The sequence below is a fragment of the Gigantopelta aegis genome, chromosome 10 (assembly GCF_016097555.1).
Source record: "Gigantopelta aegis isolate Gae_Host chromosome 10, Gae_host_genome, whole genome shotgun sequence".
Taxonomy (NCBI): domain Eukaryota; kingdom Metazoa; phylum Mollusca; class Gastropoda; order Neomphalida; family Peltospiridae; genus Gigantopelta; species Gigantopelta aegis.
The window spans coordinates 71003263-71022961 of record NC_054708.1 but is presented as its reverse complement, the minus strand read 5'-3'; positions in this window follow the sequence as shown (position 1 = coordinate 71022961).

Below are 19699 nucleotides of genomic sequence, written 5' to 3'. Positions count from 1 at the left end.
TAAAATGTGAAAAGTTGATGGACAATGGATGCCGCATCATATAATATCCTATGGCCCTTTAGACCAGGTGAGCTAAAAATCAAGTATCAATTCTTCAGTTTGCTATATGTAATATTAGAACAAGAATTCTGCAGAATTAAAGGTCTCGTCTACCATAAACTTATTTGGTGTCACTGATAGTTAAATGTATAAGATGTTAAAAAAATTATATAAATTTTTTTCACAAGCATTCATAGGATCAACTATCAAACAACAACTTTCATCGATCTAGGACTTACAGATTGTGTGAAAATGAGCTCAATACAAAACTTTAATGCTCAGCTAAACACATAAGTATTTTAATTAAAACTGTTTAATTAATTTTTTATTCTTCTTACAATGCTCTGATGAATATCGGTAGGTGCAACTATATACCAAGTTACATTGATGTAGGAGCTATAGTGTTTAAGGAACAGCTCTAAACCTTTATTTAACATCAAATAGGTGATGTGTATTTTTGTGTCATGAAACATTCATTCATTCGGACCAAAATGCGAAATTTTAAAGCTAAGCAAAAACCAAATATATTTCAGTTAAAAAGGTTCAGTTAATTAAAGTTTAAATTATTTTCACATGCTCTGTTAGGAACGTCCATATAAACCAAGTTTCATTGATGCAGGACTTATAGTTTGTGAGGAACAGATATATAAACACAAAACGTTAACGCAAAACTTCATTATTGAGCAAAAAGCAAATATATTTTAATTAAAAATGTTTCATTAATTAATTTTTGATTATTTTTACATGCATTGTGATGAAAATCCATGGAAACAACTATAAAACAAGTTTTATTGAACTGTGACTTATAGTTTGTGAAAAATGGAGCTAAATACAAAACATTAATGTTAAGCTAAATACATTTAAGTATTTTAATTTTCCAGCCAGTGCACCACGACTGGTGGTATCAAAGGCTGTGGTATGTGCTATCTTGTCTGTGGGATGGGGCATATAAAAGATCCTTTGCTACAAATAGAAAAATGTAGTGGGTTTCCTCTCTAAGACTATACGTCAAAATCCAATAGCTGATGGTTACAAATCAATGTGCTCTAGTGGTGTCGTTAAACAAAACAAACTTTATTTTTAGTATTTTAATTTAAAATATTTCTCTCTTTTTTCTTTTCTTTTTTTTGTACTGTTACGAAGACACATATGTGCACCTATAAATCAATTTTCACTGACCTAGAATTTATACATGTAGTTTGCGTTAAACTTTAAGGTCTCACTACACAGATGTCATCTGCCATTGAAACCCATGTTAAACTGCCCAACTTCAAGCAAAGATTGCCCATAGAACGGGTTCTTGTTGGCACTAACAACATACACCATTGCAAACATACATTATATAAGCATTTATTTTCACTCCAAAATTGAGAACATTTCCGTCTCAGTTTTTTGCTATATGACCGCATCTGGCTGTAGTACCGGTCCGAATAGGTGGTTAATTAACCGATTCACTCCGGCTGTCACTTGCGCTATATACCCATGTCCCAAAAGGTCGATGCACAATATTACAAAATAACATGGGCAAAATACAGCCAGAAGGCTTACCATTAAACATATATATTGTTTTAATTCTTCACCATTTGCTAGAAGTGAATATGTGACCCATAACATGTGTCCCAATTAGGAACTATAGTGGACCGTGATGAATGAACTGTCACCCGGAAGTGATCTGTGTAGTGAGACCTTAAAGTTTAGTGACCGATTTTGTCAAACTTGGTTTGAAGTCAGTTTGATAATTTGGGTCATTTACACCATGAAAAGCTATACTAGAGCCATGTAACTTATGAACTCTAACCAATACACCAAAAGATAGATGCACCATACCATCCAATAAAATTCATATCACATTGTTACTCCTTGGTCATCCACACAATAGATGGTCATCAAACAAGCAGCCACTCTATGGTAATGTATGACCTTGTTGGTAGTTCTGATATGGGGAACACACAAAGAAGCTAATTATCTAGTTAGTTCATTAAAAATATTAGTTTCCATCAATTGTTGCTATGGGCAATAATTGTTTCATAATGAAGTGTTGAAATCCTGTTTTTTTTCTGTATATTTCAGTATGAAGATCCAGATATTATTAATGGCAGATACAAATTTTACTTTCATAGTAGAATACTATGTTATATATTCACAATACCATCAAAACTGTGTGTCATTATGACTGTACATTCGAAAAAATTCATTATGCACAAAATCACAGAAATTAGGGTGAATTTGGATATTGACCTTGTGACCTTGAATTTTGACCTTTTACAATGAGAAACTCAGTGTTAGACACTCAGATCAATTTATTTATTACATGTAAGTATACTAGAATATATATTTTGACACACACTCCCCTAAAAAATAAAAAGAAAAGAAAAAGAAAAAAAATAAAATAAATAAAATTGACGTTTGCAATATTTACCCAAATAGGGCCCCCATACACTTGGCTGAAATCCACATCGATGTAATTACCTTTTATAAGGATGCTACACTAGTACATTTTCATTTTGGCTTGCTAAACTTATATATTTTGGGATAAACAGTAATTTCATGTTTTACATTATGGACTCACTACACAGATGTCATCTGCCATTGAAACCCATGTTAAACTGCCCAACTTCAAGCGAAGATTGCCCATGTCACCCAGAAGTGATCTGTGTAGTGAGACCTAACACAAAAGTTGATGCCATCGTAACCTTCAAAAAAGTAACACTGGTGTCTCGCTTTTTTACTTCGTAAAAGTGAAACAAAAATTAATCAAAACTAATATATATATATATATATATATAATCAACTCACAACATCAGATAAACTGGGGATACTAAAAGAAATGAACACTGAAGTGTAAATGTTTAAATTCACATGAATTTTAAAAACATTAGTAAAGAAATCCAACACACAATTAAAATATATGTTTATTTACTGAATACCTAGCAAGACACAAAAAATGGCTGCATATGCTACCTTGTATATATGCAATTAAACGGTGTTATTAGAGACAAACTAGTTTCAAACCAACAATTCCAGAGTTAATGGTTGTTTTTCTTTAACAACACCATCACTATCACCTATTGGATGTCAAACATTTTGTAATTTTGACATATCGTCTTAGAGAGGAAACCCGCTATATTTGTCCATTAGTAGCAAGGGAATATACCAGTCGCAATGCACTGGCTGAAATGAAAAATAACCCAATGGACGATCAATGGGATCAATCCTGGACTGACCGTGCATCAGGCGAGCACTTTACCACTAGGCTACACCCCCTCCCCCACCTTGATTATATGTAATTAATACGGACTTACTATAGACACCCCCCCCACCTTGATTATATGTAATTAATACGGAGTTACTATAGACACCCCCTCCCCCACCTTGATTATATGTAATTAATACGGAGTTACTATAGACACCCCCCCCCCACCTTGATTATATGTAATTAATACGGACTTACTATAGACACTCCCTCCCCCCACCTTGATTATATGTAATTAATACGGACTTACTATAGACACCCCCTCCCCCACCTTGATTATATGTAATTAATACGGACTTACTATAGACAAACCAAGTTGAAACTAACCATTCCAAATGAATGCTCTTCCAAAACAACATATAATACACAGATCTTTGTTTGTGCAGGTGCACTATAGATCTACTTTGTAGTCTATGCACAATGAGCATTTGTTCAGTGACAGTTTAGTAATACTTATATACCCATAATAGCCCTTTAAGTATAAGCAATATTACCATTCCACAAGAAATTGTATTATCATGGGTTTTTTTTTTTAATACTGCATGGCTTTCATATAAACAAAGTAAAAGTGAGCGATTTTACCATTCAACAAGAAATTGTAATGTTTGGGGGTTTTTTTTTAAATACTGTATAGCTTTCATATAAAAAAAGGAAAAAAAAGTTTGTTTTATTTTACGGCACCACTAGAGCACAGTGATTTTATTAATCATCGGCTATTGGATGTCAAACATTTGGTAATTTTGACATATAGTCTTAGAGAGGAAATCTGTGATATTTTTCCATTAGTAGCAAGAGATCTTTTATATGCATCATCCCACAGACAGGCAAGCTACATGTAAATGCTTAAGTTATAAACTGTCTAAGATTCTCTTTCCGGTTGCAGGTATTACTGGTACAAAAAGTACAATCTTTAGTTAATGTACACTAGTCCCGATTGCTTTGTAGATTACATGTAAAAACATGGTGGTGGTGGTGGTGGGGGGGGGGGGGGGGGATGCTTTATACATGTCTCTGAGAACTAAAAATTTGCATTATAAGGTTTTGGTAATATGGTCAATTTAAGCATTTATTGCTATTTTGGCCATTTTCAGACACCTTTTTTAAGGGTTAACCTACCCCACATTCACAAAGTTAATGGGTTTTTCTTCATATTTAGGCACTGAATGTGATATCTAGATGATTAGATATGACCTCTCTTTTTGGGCTATTTTGGTAATATGGTCAATTTAAGCCTATTTATTGCTATTTTGGCAATCTTGGTGGTTCAGTGGGGTTGAATTTCACTTTAATGCACAATTTTGGCCTGTACCCGAAAAAAAGTAGATTGATCACCTCCCCTTATTTATGTCCATGTAAAAGATGTTCTAAATTTAATGTTAACCACAAAAATTAAGATCTGTGTCACTGATGCATTAATAAAAAAAGTTTGTTAAAGTTTGTTTTGTTTTGTATAACGACACCACTTGAACACATTGATTTATTAATCATCAGGTATTTCTAACATATACAGTGAGACCCCTCAAGACCCTGACCATCTCTGAACCGGAATTCTCTCAAAACCGGATGTTTCCATGGTACTGTGATTTACGTAACTTTTAACACTAAAGTTTACCTGTTTAAACAGGAAACCTCTCACACCGGATGAGTAATTCAGTACCAAACTCTTTATTTCATGAAAATTGTACCTCTGAAAACTGGACAATCAGACCGTTATCAATCATTATGGCGCCACCAATTGTTTAGTTTACTGTCAGTTCATGGTCTTTGTCTGGATTACCTGACTGATAACATAGTTGGTGCAATATGCACATGCCCAGGTTGGCTATTAGCGGTGTAATCGCCGTTACATATGACTGGGTACGATTGACAAATAACAATTAAGAAATTAAAGATCAAGTGGCAGCATTGATATCCCTCACAAACATATTTATAGTTTGCTTCAAGTATCGACAAAACAACAGGGTTGAAAACTAGCAGTCTGGGCGACTATGAATTTTACAACGGTAGTCCGTTGGGCGAGCATCGATTTTAGGCTGTAGCGAGTATGATTCCAGTTGAAAAAGAAAGACACTGAAACTGAATTGAATGTGACAAAACACACCACATCTGTGTTGGTGCGAACTACAGATGTGGCAGCAAAACACACAGAACATGTGCTATATTCTGACAGCGCCAGACTCAGCTTCTGTGGCTTTGAGCCGGGTTCTTCTCAAAATAGAGCTCAAAATGTATTGAAGACACTGACTGTATTTTTTAAATCTGGAAGTCATTGGCTTATTGGTGATAATTGCTATTCAATGTTATGGTAAAAAGGATCGAATCATATTTAATTAGCTTATATTATTCCAGGACAAAATAAAAAATCTATCTTGTAGTTTTTAACTCACACTAACGTGAGCATATGCATGCATATAAAAATAACAATGTAATTTTCCATTACTACAGGGCGTATTACAAAGGTTGGTTAATTGATTATCATTGTCAGTATTGTTTTAGTTTTAAGTGATTTGCATGAAATAATAACAGATCAGATCTAAAGTGACACTAAGACTTAAATGATTACATAACCGTCCAAATATTATTGCAATAAACAATAAATATGTTTTTACGCTTTGTAATGTGATAACCAAGTACATTGTATATTTTGGTAAAATGTTGTTGGGTTTTATTTTCACAGATTTATTTTTGTTTTTTAGTAGCCTACTATTGTAGCATTTACAATATCCAAATTAACTGCACATGTGCATGCTTCATGTAAAGGAGGACAGTCACACCTGAGGAATCTTTTACTGGGGATTTTACCCACTTAGTACCACCACAAAGTTTATTTCATCCCTCTTGCATCATCACATATATACTACAGCATGCACAGTTCTACCTTCTCTGATCATGTGTTTGCCATTCCAGCCAGTGAGCCCATGACTGATATATCAAAGGCCCATGTGCCGTCCTGTCTGCGGGAAAGTGCATATGCTAATAAAATATGTTTTCTCTGAAGACTATGTGTCACAAGTACCAAAATGTTTGGCATCCAATAGCCAATGATTAATTATTCAATGTGCCCTATCAGTGGCATTGAAAAAAAATCCCCATCGATCCCCATCAGTGGGCCCATTGGCTATTTCTCATTGCAGCCAGTGCACCACGACTGGCGTATCAAAGGCTGTGGTATGTACTACCCTCTCTGTGGAATGGTATATATAAAAGATCCCTTGCTGCTAATCAAAAAGAGTAGCCCATGAAGTGACAACAGCGGGTTTCCTCTCTCAATATCTGTGGTACTTAATGTCTGATGCCATATAACCGTAAGTAAAATGTGTTGAGTGTGTCGTTAAATAAAACATTTTCTTCCTTCCAAAAATGGCACACAACTGCTTTCATATATCAAGTAGCATATGCTATATTATGGAATAATATGTTTATCAAGTAGCATATGCTATATTATGGAACAATATGTTTATAAAGTAGCCTCATGCTATTCTTCAACAGAATCATGTATAGTGAAACCCTCTAAACCAGACACCCATGAGAAAGTAAAAAGTCCAGTTTTTAGGGTTAGCTGGTTTAGAGAGGTTCTGTCCTGTACTGGTATTTAAAGAGGGATGAAAAACGTCCGGTTTTAAGAGAATTCCAGGTTACTGAGGATCCAGTTTTAAGGGTTAGCTGGTTTAGAGAGGTTCTGTCCTGTACTGGTATTTAAAGAGGGATGAAAAACGTCCGGTTTTAAGAGAATTCCAGGTTACTGAGGATCCAGTTTTAAGGGTTAGCTGGTTTAGAGAGGTTCTGTCCTGTAGTTTGAAAAAAAAGTAAGGAATTCCAGGTTCTGAGGATCCAGTGGGTTAGCTGGTTTAGAGAGGTTCTGTCCTGTACTGGTATTTAAAGAGGGATGAAAAACGTCCGGTTTTAAGAGAATTCCAGGTTACTGAGGATCCAGTTTTAAGGGTTAGCTGGTTTAGAGAGGTTCTGTCCTGTACTGGTATTTAAAGAGGGATGAAAAACATCCGGTTTTAAGAGAATTCCAGGTTACTGAGGATCCAGTTTTGCAGGGATTCTAGATTTTTATAAAATCCACTAGCCACGGGATCAGTGATTAAAAAAAGTTACTAGCCACTATTAAAAATTCACTAGCCTTACTTTAAGTTTATACAATTTTACTAAACAATAGTAATAATCAGATATGTCACCTAAAGAGGGAGATAGAGCTTAAAAACACTACACTTGAAGGATTTGGGGTGAGGTCTGGATATTCATATTTACAAAATAGACATTTGAACAAAAAAAAATCACTAGCCGCCGGGCATGGCAATAGTAGTTATTTACTAGCCCAACATTGAATATCACTAGCCATGGGAGTGGGGCTACCATAATCTAAAAGCCCTGAGTTTTGAGGAGTTCACTGTACTTTGTAGTATCATATATAAATACACTGTAAATGTAGCTGCAAAAATGGTCACACCATTGTCTTTTTTTTTTACAACGTTGTTGACCTCTGTCAAGAAATGCAAACATGTAAGTAAACAGGTAATGTTTATACAAGTGGCTCTCATTGACGGGAAAGGATTTCAAGGTAAGGTCCTACCTACAGGTCATAAACTGCCAAACCACAGACAATAGTACACCTACACTAATAACATAGTACACCCATACTAATAACATGGTACACCTACATTAATAAAAGGTTATCCAAGTATTTCAGCTCATGAAAACAAATACAGTTAAAAATTATGTGAAACAAACTTTCAGTACCTAGTATTTTTAAATATTGTTCCCTGCTGGATATACAGCTTGTTTTGTTTAACAACACCACTAGAGCATATTGATTTATTAATCATCGGCTATTGAATGTCAAACATTTGTTAATTTTTACATATAGTCTTAGAGGAAACCTGCTACAATTTTTCCATTAGAAGCAAGGGATCTTTTGTAGGCACCATCCCTCAGACAGGATAGTACATACCACAACTTTTGATATACCAGTCATGGTACACTGGCTAAAACGAGAAATAGCCCAGCGGGCCCTGCTGGATATATAGACCTGTAAAAGGTAACCAAACACATGTTCACCTTTACTAAATGTTTACAGATAATGGTATATTTGCATACATACTTATCTTGATTATAGAAATAGTGTTACAAAAAATACAACTGCACATCATTCATTTAAAGACCTTGACTGTATTATGTTTCAAGACGATAATAAAATACTTTGAACCAAGCTAAATATAAACATTAAAAAAATTATCAAAGCTGTAAAAAAATATTTTAAAAAGCTATTGTTCTACATATATGTGCTTGGGTACAATTTAGCATTAGAGCCGAGTTTGGCACGAGTCCAGGAGAGAAAAACCAGTGCCTGTCATATCAATTAACTGAGAATTGAATGGATATCATCATATTACACAATTACAACAATTCATTCATCCAAAACCAATTGAGGTGTAAGAATATAAAACTAAATACTAGCCATTAGACATAGGGCTTGAACTTACAACTTGAATGTGTTACCCATGGCAACTTGAAATGTTTTTGCCAAAGGTAAAACTGCTCCTCTATGGTAAGTCTCAGCATGTCTACAACTATTATAAACATTAACTTTCAGAACATATTTATAAACACAAAATTAAACAAATTAAAGTAGTCCAGTGGTACAGCAGTCCGTCTAGAATCGATCCCCATTGGGCTATCTATTTCTAGCTAGTGCACCACAACTGATATATCACAGGCAGTGGTACAATGTTTGTCCTATCCTGTCTGTGGGATGGTACATATAAAAGATTTCTTATTACTAATGGAAAAATGTAGCGGGTTCCTCTCTAAGATAATATGTACAAATTACCAAATGGTTGACCTCCAATAGCTGATGATTAACAAGTATAAAAAGAATATTGCTAAAGCAATACATGTCCCCTACCAGGTCCAACAAATGTTTGCATCTCTTAAATTCAATCAATCAATTACTTATTTACCGCCTATATACATTTTTGCTGTGAATATAGCCAGCTCTCGTCAGCAGAGGCTATATACACGGCCGTCGTATATATAGTCACATCGTATATAAACATCGTCTAGTTCAGAGTATTCTTTTAAAATGTAACAATTCCTATCCAAAATCAGCTGTTATGACATATTTTGCATAAAATGAATTTGACAAGGAGGAAAATTAAGGTGTTTGTGATCCAGATATTTGAAGTTTTTTGCTTACGACTAACAATAAATTTACCTATAGATGCAAAGGCCTAACTAGTCAAGATTGTCGATGTTTAACATGCTTCTGTTACTAAAATAAATTAATGTATAAGCTTATTATCGATCAGTACATGTTTTTATTAATTTTTAATAACTTGTTTTCATTTTTATTTTTTATTATTCTATTTACCCTATGTCGCAGAGGATGGTCAAGCGTTCTCGTTACACGAGCTTGGTAAATTGTTTTGACACAGCAGTTATTCAGGGGATGCCCGCCACGTGACTAAAAATATTACGTCACACCTCTGCTCTCCAATTAGCCGTTATTTTTCTCTGAATTATGGACTGTTGACATAATTCAATTATTTTTATAAAATATCAATAATAAGTGGAATATGCTGGTTATGTAGATGGTTCAATAAAGTACTTTTAGGTACAAATCAAATGTATATATTGTCATATAATTCTTTGTTGGGTCAATAATTAGGTCAACCATCCGTGACAGAACGCCTTTAACATAAAATGGGAAATATTAAAATGAATAGATTTAAAATACAAAAAAATTGAGACAACAAACTTTTAAGGAGGCCCACCCAAAATTAATTGTTCTCTGTCAGCTGGAAATAACTTGTCTGCACTTTAAAAAGCTGATTTGTGTCATCGATTAAAGCAATTTTGTTTTTTCTTTGACAATGAGGTTCTACATATTGATTTATTAATTTAACAGTGGTTCTGTTACACAGGGAACATTTTGTTCAGTGTCGCGTCTCGATTTGCTACTCAAATTTCAGAGATTGCTACAGAATTCTAAAACGTTAAATAGTTGTTGCTACTAAATTTTCAACTGATCACCAACTGCCGCTAATCAAAATTTGAAAAACAAAATGTTGTACCCACCCTGCTGTAGGTGAAGATACATTTCAAAAATATATTATAGTTTTACTTTATGTTTTTAAAAAAATTGATACGGCAAATTAAATTAAAACAAAACATTATAGATGAAACTCAAGTGACTGGGAGATTGTTAGTTCAGAGGTACACTACTAAAAGGGTTAACCGAGGTGAAGACAATCTTTTACAAACTCCTCTCAAACATTTCCAAACAAAAGCCTCTTTTAATCTGCATTTTTTTAGTACATGTATGTTATACAACTACAGTATTTACCTGTTAAGTGCTGGAGAGTAAAGGTGGTTTTAAATATACACACAAAAAAACCTGCTCCAAAATCGTTAAGCTCACTGTTAAAAATGTGGTATGCCTACTTTGCGTTCATTTACTCACTGTGATTAAAAGGATAATTATAGAATTAAGTTGGCTTAATTTATCTGCACTGACCTGTGAAAGCCTACTGTATACAGAGAATGGTCACAGACAAGTGTTGAGTGGACATGCCATATTATGTCTAGTAAATGCATATTATGTAACTGGCATACATAATGCATTGTACACATTATAAGCGAAATACATTAGCACCTACATGAATAGGTACATGTAACATGTTTAATTTTCAGGCTACTTTGTAAAAATTATTCTCAATTTGTAAGAGCTACTTTTTTTAAGCCAAGTTTTCTTCTCTCTTAACAAAATGAATTTCAAGCCAATTTCAAACCATGAATGAATGAATGAACAAACGAACGAACGAACGAACGAACGAACGAACGAACGAACGAACGAACGAACGGACGGACGGACGGACGGACGGACGGACGGATGAATGATTGAATAAAAAGGTTAAAGTTAAAAGTTTGTTTTGTTATTGACACCAAAAGTAAAGTTTGTTTTGTTTTACGACACCACTAAAGCACATTGAGTTAATAATCATCAGCTATTGGATGTCAAACATTTGGTAATTTTTTACTCATAATCTTATCTAAAGGAAATCTGGCTGCTACATTTTTCCATTAGCATCAAGATATATATTTTTATACATGTTACCAGATGGGACAGCATATATCACAGCCTTTGATATATACCAGCCGTGGTGCACTGGTTGGGATGGAAAAACAAAACAATAAAGGAATGGGTCCACTGAGATGGTTCGATCCTACAATGCGACCACCTCAGGTGAGCGCTCTACTAGCTGTGCTAAATCCAGCCCCGAATGAAAAGGTAGTTGTTTAATGACATCTCAGCACACTTTAAACCACAGCTATTTGTTGTCAAACATACTGCTATGTCAACACTCAAGAGAAAATCATATGATACCATAGTCCACTTATAGTCCATCCCATCCTATTACAAAAAAAAAATTTGTAGATAATTTCAATTTGGTTTGATGTTTTAGAAAACAATCAGCTCAGAAATAAATAACTTGTAGATAATTCCATGGTATGAAAAAAATGCATTCCTCATGGGAAGCACTACAGGCAGGGTGTGAACAACGTCAGGCAAGTCAAAACCTTATCATGAGTTAAAGCAAATTATTTCTGAATGTCCAAAATGTAATGTTTGTAAAACTGAATGAATAAATGAATGAATGAATGAATGAATGAATGAATGAATGAGTGAGTGAGTGAATGAATGAATGAATGAATAAATGTTTAATGACATCCCTGCACAAAAATACACATCGGCTATTGGATGTCACAAATGGTAAGTATATGAAAATATTACTTATATAGGAGCTGTGGGTTAAAGTATAATACAATACATAAATCAAGGTAAGTATATTTTAAAACTCGGTATAGAAATCTGTGCTTTAAAAACTTTAAAATTAAATTTGGGTGGAATTTAAAAGATTCCAAAACATTTCTGTTGCCAAATATATCATTTCTTGTTGGCTTAAGATGATTACACACCACCAAAATGTGGCACAGTCAGTGTACACTGACAATGTTCACACTGATGAGAAGGGTCCTTTAAAACAAATTAATGTGAAGATATGTATGGCTGATGTGGGCACAGTACAAGTCTACTTGATCCTTCCTGCATCGACTGCCACTCTCCCAGGATTGGCTTGACAGAATGAAGCTTGTTTGTTACCGCACTGCCCCAATCATCTTGCCAAGTTGAAAAGACATTGTTTAATATGATATTTAAGATCACTATAGGGGACACTAACACCGGCATGGGGCAAATTCAAAGCAAAATCTGCCTTTTCATTTCACCTAATGCCAACATGGCTTGTTTGTAAAACAACCAAAAAATTTGTAAAAAACACAACAACAAAACTTAGTTTTGATAATAATTCAATTGACTGGTTCTCTGGTATGTTTGGAATTAAGTATTCAGAACACTTTGGCCAATTTCATTACCAATATGCAGCTACATTGGGAGTGCTCGATTGGGCAGCCTTCTCAAAAAGAGCAGGTGGCATGGCCAACAGATAGTGTTGGGAATCGGTTGGAATTTCATGACCGATCATCAGTTATAATCGGTTGGCACCAACTGATCAACTTTCGATTACACAATTGGTAAGAATTATAGGAACATAAGAAGGATTTGAATTATAAGAACCATGCATCTATTTTGTGTTTACCATGATCTAGACCCAGTGGCATAGCGTGGGTGGGGCCACAGGGGCGGTTGGCCTGGACACAAAATTGTGGACTGACGGAAGGGACTTGAGGAGTGCTAACGGTCCACTGCTTAGGAGGCCCAATACTTGCCTTGCCCCGGGGTCTGGCAACCCACGCTACGCCACTGTTTAGACACTACAAATGGCTAATTTTATCTGTAGTAACTATTTAATATCTTTCTTCTTTATGTAGACATGAAGATAAACTTCAACACCAACACATAATATACATCAATTCCATCATCTAAACTGGAGGAACTATTACAGTTAACATTTTCTGACACAATCGATTATGGATTTTTATAACTGATCATCAGTTGAGCTGAACGGATCAATTTCCTATTATAACCAATCATTGACACATCACATCAACTGATTGAAAAGAACTTTAAATCTGGCCTAGACTCGACACTCTAATAGAAGGAAGGAAGGAAATGTTTTATTTAACGACGCACTCAACACATTTTATTTACAGTTATATGGAAGGAAGGAAGGAAGGAAGGAAGGAAGGAAGGAAGGAAGAAAATGTTTTATTTAAAGACACACTCAACACATTTTATTTATGGTTATATGGCATCAGACATATGGTTAAGGACCACACAGATATTGAGAAAGAAAACCCGCTGTCACCACTTCATGGGCTACTCTTTTTGATCAGCAAGGGATCTTTTATATGCACCATCCCACAGACAGGATAGTACATACCATGGCCTTTGTTACACCAGTTGCGGTGCACTGGCTGGAACGAGAAACAGCCCAATGGGTCCACCGACAGGGATCGATCTTAGACCGACTGCGCATCAAGCGAATGCTTTAGACACAAATGTTATGACAATGCCACACAATTTATATGTGTGTTAGTACTGTTACGTCATTAGAGATGGAGTCTGAACTATAAAAGTTTTATAAGCAAGGGCCCTGATCAATAAATTATTATATTTCTTTATTAAAAACACCACAGCAATGTTTTCTGGCAAAATATACATATTGCATACTGCCTTCTAATTTTTAAAAGATCTGTTAAGGTGTATCATAAAATATTGTTTGTTTCCAGTTACCCGGCCGACCCTAATTTCAACCTGCCGACCATAAAACCTTTTTTGTATATCCAAAAAAGTTTTTTTAATATAACAACGTTTTCCATGAAAACATTCCAAAACTATCACAAGCACTAATGTGGTGTCATTTAGGGGATAACCCTACTGTGTTTTCCGATTTGCAGACGTATATCGGTGGTTTTACTGTCGCAAATTTAGTTTTATTGGCGACCCGTTAGCCACGAAATGTTTTCTTCTAACAATTGATTGATGGAGTTACTTCCCTTCAAATTGAAGTTCGGTAACTTTCGTGAGATATCGGGCGAAGAGTCAGAAAATTGTTTTCACGAATATATGCGATCTTTTCCGATTTACTCTACATCTAGCGTAGCGAGGTGTTCCGATTAATAATAATAATAATAATAATAATAACTATATTAATGATTTACTCCAGCGACAAACTGGCCGTGTAGAAATTTAGTGACCTTCTGATAAACTAGGGCAGGGAATGTTTACCGATACTGATGGATTTTACTGCCAAATAAAATGATTAAATATGTCAGTAATATCTCGATGCGTTTCGTTATTTTTTGTAAGTGGTCACTGGGAACTTCGTGGGTTTCCTCTAAAAACAGTGTCAGAATGACCATGTGTTTGACGTCCAATAGCCGATAATATTAAAGATAAAAATCAATGTGCTCTAGTGGCGTCCTTAAATAAAACAAACTTTACTTTTCAACATTCGTTTGAGCATCCTGAGCATTTGTACTGCATTTCTATTCATTGGACCAATTGATTGCTTCAAACCAAGTGTGTACTTTAATACTGGATGCATACAGAATAAAACTAACATTGCAAATTATAAAATTGGTAAGTATACCATTTCTTAGATACACTAGGAAAGATAATATTCATTAAAAAAAAAATTAAATGTTATAATTATAGATAAATATAGAACCCTTCTTGTCAGTTTTCATTAAAAGAAATTGTTATAACTTATTTACTGGATTCTATCCAATTAAGGTTCGACCAAGTCTGTCCTGGACCAGTACAGAAGTTAAGTGTTAGTATGAGAGTAAACCTGCCTATTATTAAACAGAAAGGGGTCTTTTGTATGTATTCTCCCACAGATAGGTTAGCACCATGTTGCCCTCAAAATCAAAATGCCTTGCCTTTTATAAATTTATAAGTTGCCCATGTAAAAAGAAGCCTTTAAACACACCTATGTGGATAGTACTACATATTTCCTTTTCTTAATTAAGTTATGAAATAGATATAGAAAATAAAATGGCCATAAGGTTTTTGTCCTTTTGAAAATTGCATAATGGAAAACAAATCACTTATATTTAAAACTGCACATAAAATATGCCACCAAAACTTCACTTTACCATGCCTTACTTCATTTCTAGGGAAAACACTGTGATGAATGGTGTTGTTGGTTTGCACAATGCATTTCTATACATGCAGAGTAGTCAACACCTTTATTTAATATCCATAAATAAAATTATTTTCCAAAATAAAATGTTTTTCCTACCTACCTACCCTATATTTTTCCAGCTAGTAATCGGAAACAAGTAAAAAAAAATGTCCGGCCTAATGGAAATCACTATGTTGGCAAACATTCACCTATGATATAACTGTAGCTTCAGCATTAGTCTTCCAAAAAATGTATGATTTAGAAAAAAAATCAAAAATCAAACTTTAAAAGTACATGTAATGTACCTAACTGACTAACAACTTGATAAAAATTCAGACAGGAAAAGGTCGGAATTTCATTAATAAAAAAAATGGTCTAATAAACTTCTTTTTCTTAAAGAAATTATACTTATAGGGTTTAATTTACAAAGACTGTTTTTAACTTACACACACACGTAATTAAATGTATAAATATTTTGCAATGCTTAAACAATGCAGGGCTTTAAATGTCACTAATTTGGGCACAACGGGGACTTTTGTCTTTTCTGAGTGCAGGAAGGTTTATTAAGTTCAGTACTGTCTTTAACAGCTGCTGTAGAGTTGTCAGTATTCAGAAATGCATTTTAAGCTATTTTAATTATTGAATTAACCTTAACATTTAAGTGGTTTTCAGGTGAACTATTTTAAGCTATTTTAATTATTGAATTAACCTTAACATTTAAGTGGTTTTCAGGTGAACTATTTTGAGGTATTTTAATTATTGAATTAACCTTAACATTTAAGTGGTTTTCAGGTGAACTATTTTGAGGTATTTTAATTATTGAATTAACCTTAACATTTAAGTGGTTTTCAGGTGAACTATTTTGAGGTCAGCTGGTTTGTAGTTAATTTGGGCATGATTATTTTGGCCACAATGTTTATCATAAATCTGGCCCATTATGTTTATATATATGTAAAGAACATTTAAATCTTATTTTAAAGAACAATAAGTCACCACACAATAAAAACGTCACCTACCTCTGTTCTGGATTTCCCAATGGTATCCCATACCCACGTACAGGTATGATCTGTAAAATAAAAAAACAGTAGGTCAGTTTTTCACAATTAAGTACCGGTAATGGTCTGTCTCAACTGAAGAGTCCGATTTTCCTATAAAAAAAAAGTCACGGAGCACAGGGCAGTGCCATGCTAAGCCGCTTGCCAGGCACAGTGACTGCCAACCATCTACACCCAGCACACAAACACACACACAGGCAGCATGGACAGATAGGTCTGGACTTGCACCACAAGACTGAGTGTTAGGTCTTTGCCTATCTGTCAGGACGTTATTAAATGCTGGGCACCAACACCACAAGCATTTACATATATACTGTACCATTACTTGATATACCTTTCATAGATCTCACAACAGTGAGGCATATACTTTCGAAGGGTTGGGTCTAAGTGTTGAGCAATGACTGGATAGAAATAACTACTTGATATATGAAAGGCTTTGACAGACTTTTTAAAAGATAAATGCTTACACACAAACATGGGCATGTAGGTTATGGATATAATGCTCGACTATATATAAATACATATATTTAAATGCATATATACAATCACATCTACGGTTGGTTCTTAGAGCTCACACATTAAATAGAAACTGTTTATTCCATGTCAAGTTCAGTTTTAAAGATAGTAAATACATGTATTAGTTTTAACTCCTGAATACACAGATTTATCCTGAATCACTATATGTATTAAGATATGACTAGATAAATTTCTATATTTTCGGTCACTGAACAAAAATATAGCTTTTGGGGACAGAACTACTTTTACACTAGTTATAATCAGCAAAGGAATCTTATATTGTTCCATGTTACTTATTATTTTATTTCCAGTTGATGATTTTTATTTTTAAAAACTGTTTTGAAGATAATTTTTGTTTAAAAAAAAAAAATGTTATTATTTAAGAACTATTTTGTTTTGGTGTACAGATACTGTAGGCGACAAGGGATTTATCACATGTGGACCTAGTACTCCAGGAAATGGTAAAATTGTGAAAATGGTTCATTTCATTCTTTTTTACAAAGCATTCTCTTCTTTCCTTTACATTTATCTGTAAGATCTGACATCAATCAGTTGGATTATCTATCACTATTTGTTTTGAGGCGATAATATCTCTAATTGGAAATACTATTGAAACTAAATGGCCAAATAAATAAATAAATACACAGGAAACAATGATCTTGTAAATGTATACACCAGGTCATATTTAAAGTTTTTAGTCTTCACCTGAGCGAAATCAAGGTAAGCTGTAGATCATTCTCAGTAAAATGGGCATCTGGAATAATCTGATGCAGTTTTTACCACCTGCTGCAGCATGTCATGAAGGAGATTCCCATTTTCCACACATTAGGACAGAATAAATGCTGTGAAAATGCTGTGGCTTTCTGCCATTTGTTGCATGGACACACATCCCAAGTTGCACATGCATGCAAGGTCTAGGATGATCCTATAAACTGGTGGACAGTTAAGTTGATTACAGTTCCAAACTCATCAAAGCTCACTCACATTTTTCATTCGTCTTTCTTATCTATGAACCTCGGCTTATCATTCTAATTAGCTTAATATTAAAAACTTTCCAATCTCTTCAAGGATTTCAATCTTTTTCGACCTTGTTCTGTCAGTTTCCTTCACCCATACTATCAATTCCCTCCACAAGTGCAGTTTATGTGTGTACTTCCCTGCACCCTCCTGGCATCCTCGTCCTCTGCTGCTAATATAGATAGTCTGATTCACAGCACCAACAGATGACCATCAGTAGTAGGGGAGTACAGTAGTTTGTTACAAGTGCTTCTCAACAATGCCAGACATAATCATTGAACACTTACCAAGTCATCAGACTAAGCCCACAGCAAAAGTTGATGGGAAATGGCAGGAGTGTGAATGGATGGCCACAAGAGACAGACACCTGTCACGGTTGGAGAGACAAGGACTGGGATGTGGAGATGGACAAAGAGAAGTTGAAAGATAAGAGGAGCTGCCAAATTAGAAAGAAAGAGGAGAAAGGAAATGGAGCAGAGGGATTTAAAAAAACCCAAAAAAAAACAACAATAGGCTTCATGATCCTATATGAACTGATAAGGAAGATATGACACAGACAAGGATTTCTTTTAAAGTGCAGTAATCCATGAAAAGTTACCTAATTATGGTACACAACACATCGCAAAGGTCTGATGATCCTACATGAATTAATAAAGAAGTTATGCCCAAGAGCCTAAGGCATGAAAATAAGTCAATAACGATCGCTCAGGTTACCAGGAGTATCATTTGAGTGTTATTCAAATTTAGAAAATACACATACATGAACAGGTTCACTACGAGAACAGTGGTTAGTGTGTTTGTGAAGGGATGTTATAGTCAAGAGAATGAGAATAATAAACTTGATAAATGTGTCGTAACCTATCAGGGTTTCTGCCAAAGGGTAAAATGGGTATGGTGCCATACCCAAATTTTAATTTTTTAAGTTGACCTTTTGACAAAAATAATTACTCTTTATCATCACTGTATGCTTTTCTTAACCCTAACCCTAAACCTAACCCATTTTCTTTATGGGGGAGGCCACCCATACCCACTATTCATTCAGCACACACATTGTAAATATTCAATTTCATAGTGCCATACCCAAAAATTTCTTTCTGGCAGAAACACTGCCTATAGGTCACCAAGCCCTTACCAATCCTGTACGTGGGTTACCACACACTATGTTAATTTTGATGCCTAATGCAGCAGTTTTAAATCTGTAACCTTTATAACAAATATAACAACAAAACATTATCCCTTCATTCGATGCCTTTAAGTTCAAGATCTGCCATATCAATGTGCAGCACAATAATGGTTAGTTAAGCAAACTCTTTTTGAAATGTATATTTCTTAATAAACCTTTTCTCACAGCCTTTCGCCTGATGTGCGGTCAGTCTAAGGTTGATCCCCGTCAGTGAGCCCATTGGACTGTTACTCATTCCAGCCAGTTCACAATTAGTATTCTGTTTGTGGGATGGTGCATATAAAAGATTCCTTGCTACTAATGAAAACAAAAATGTAGCAGGTTTCCTCTCTAAGACTATATGTCAAAATTACCTAGTATTTGAAATCCAATAGCCAATGATGAATCAAACTAATATTTCACTAGTGGTGTTGTTAAACAAAACAAACTTTAACTCTGTTCACACAGCTGATCTATATGTTATCTAATATATGGTTAT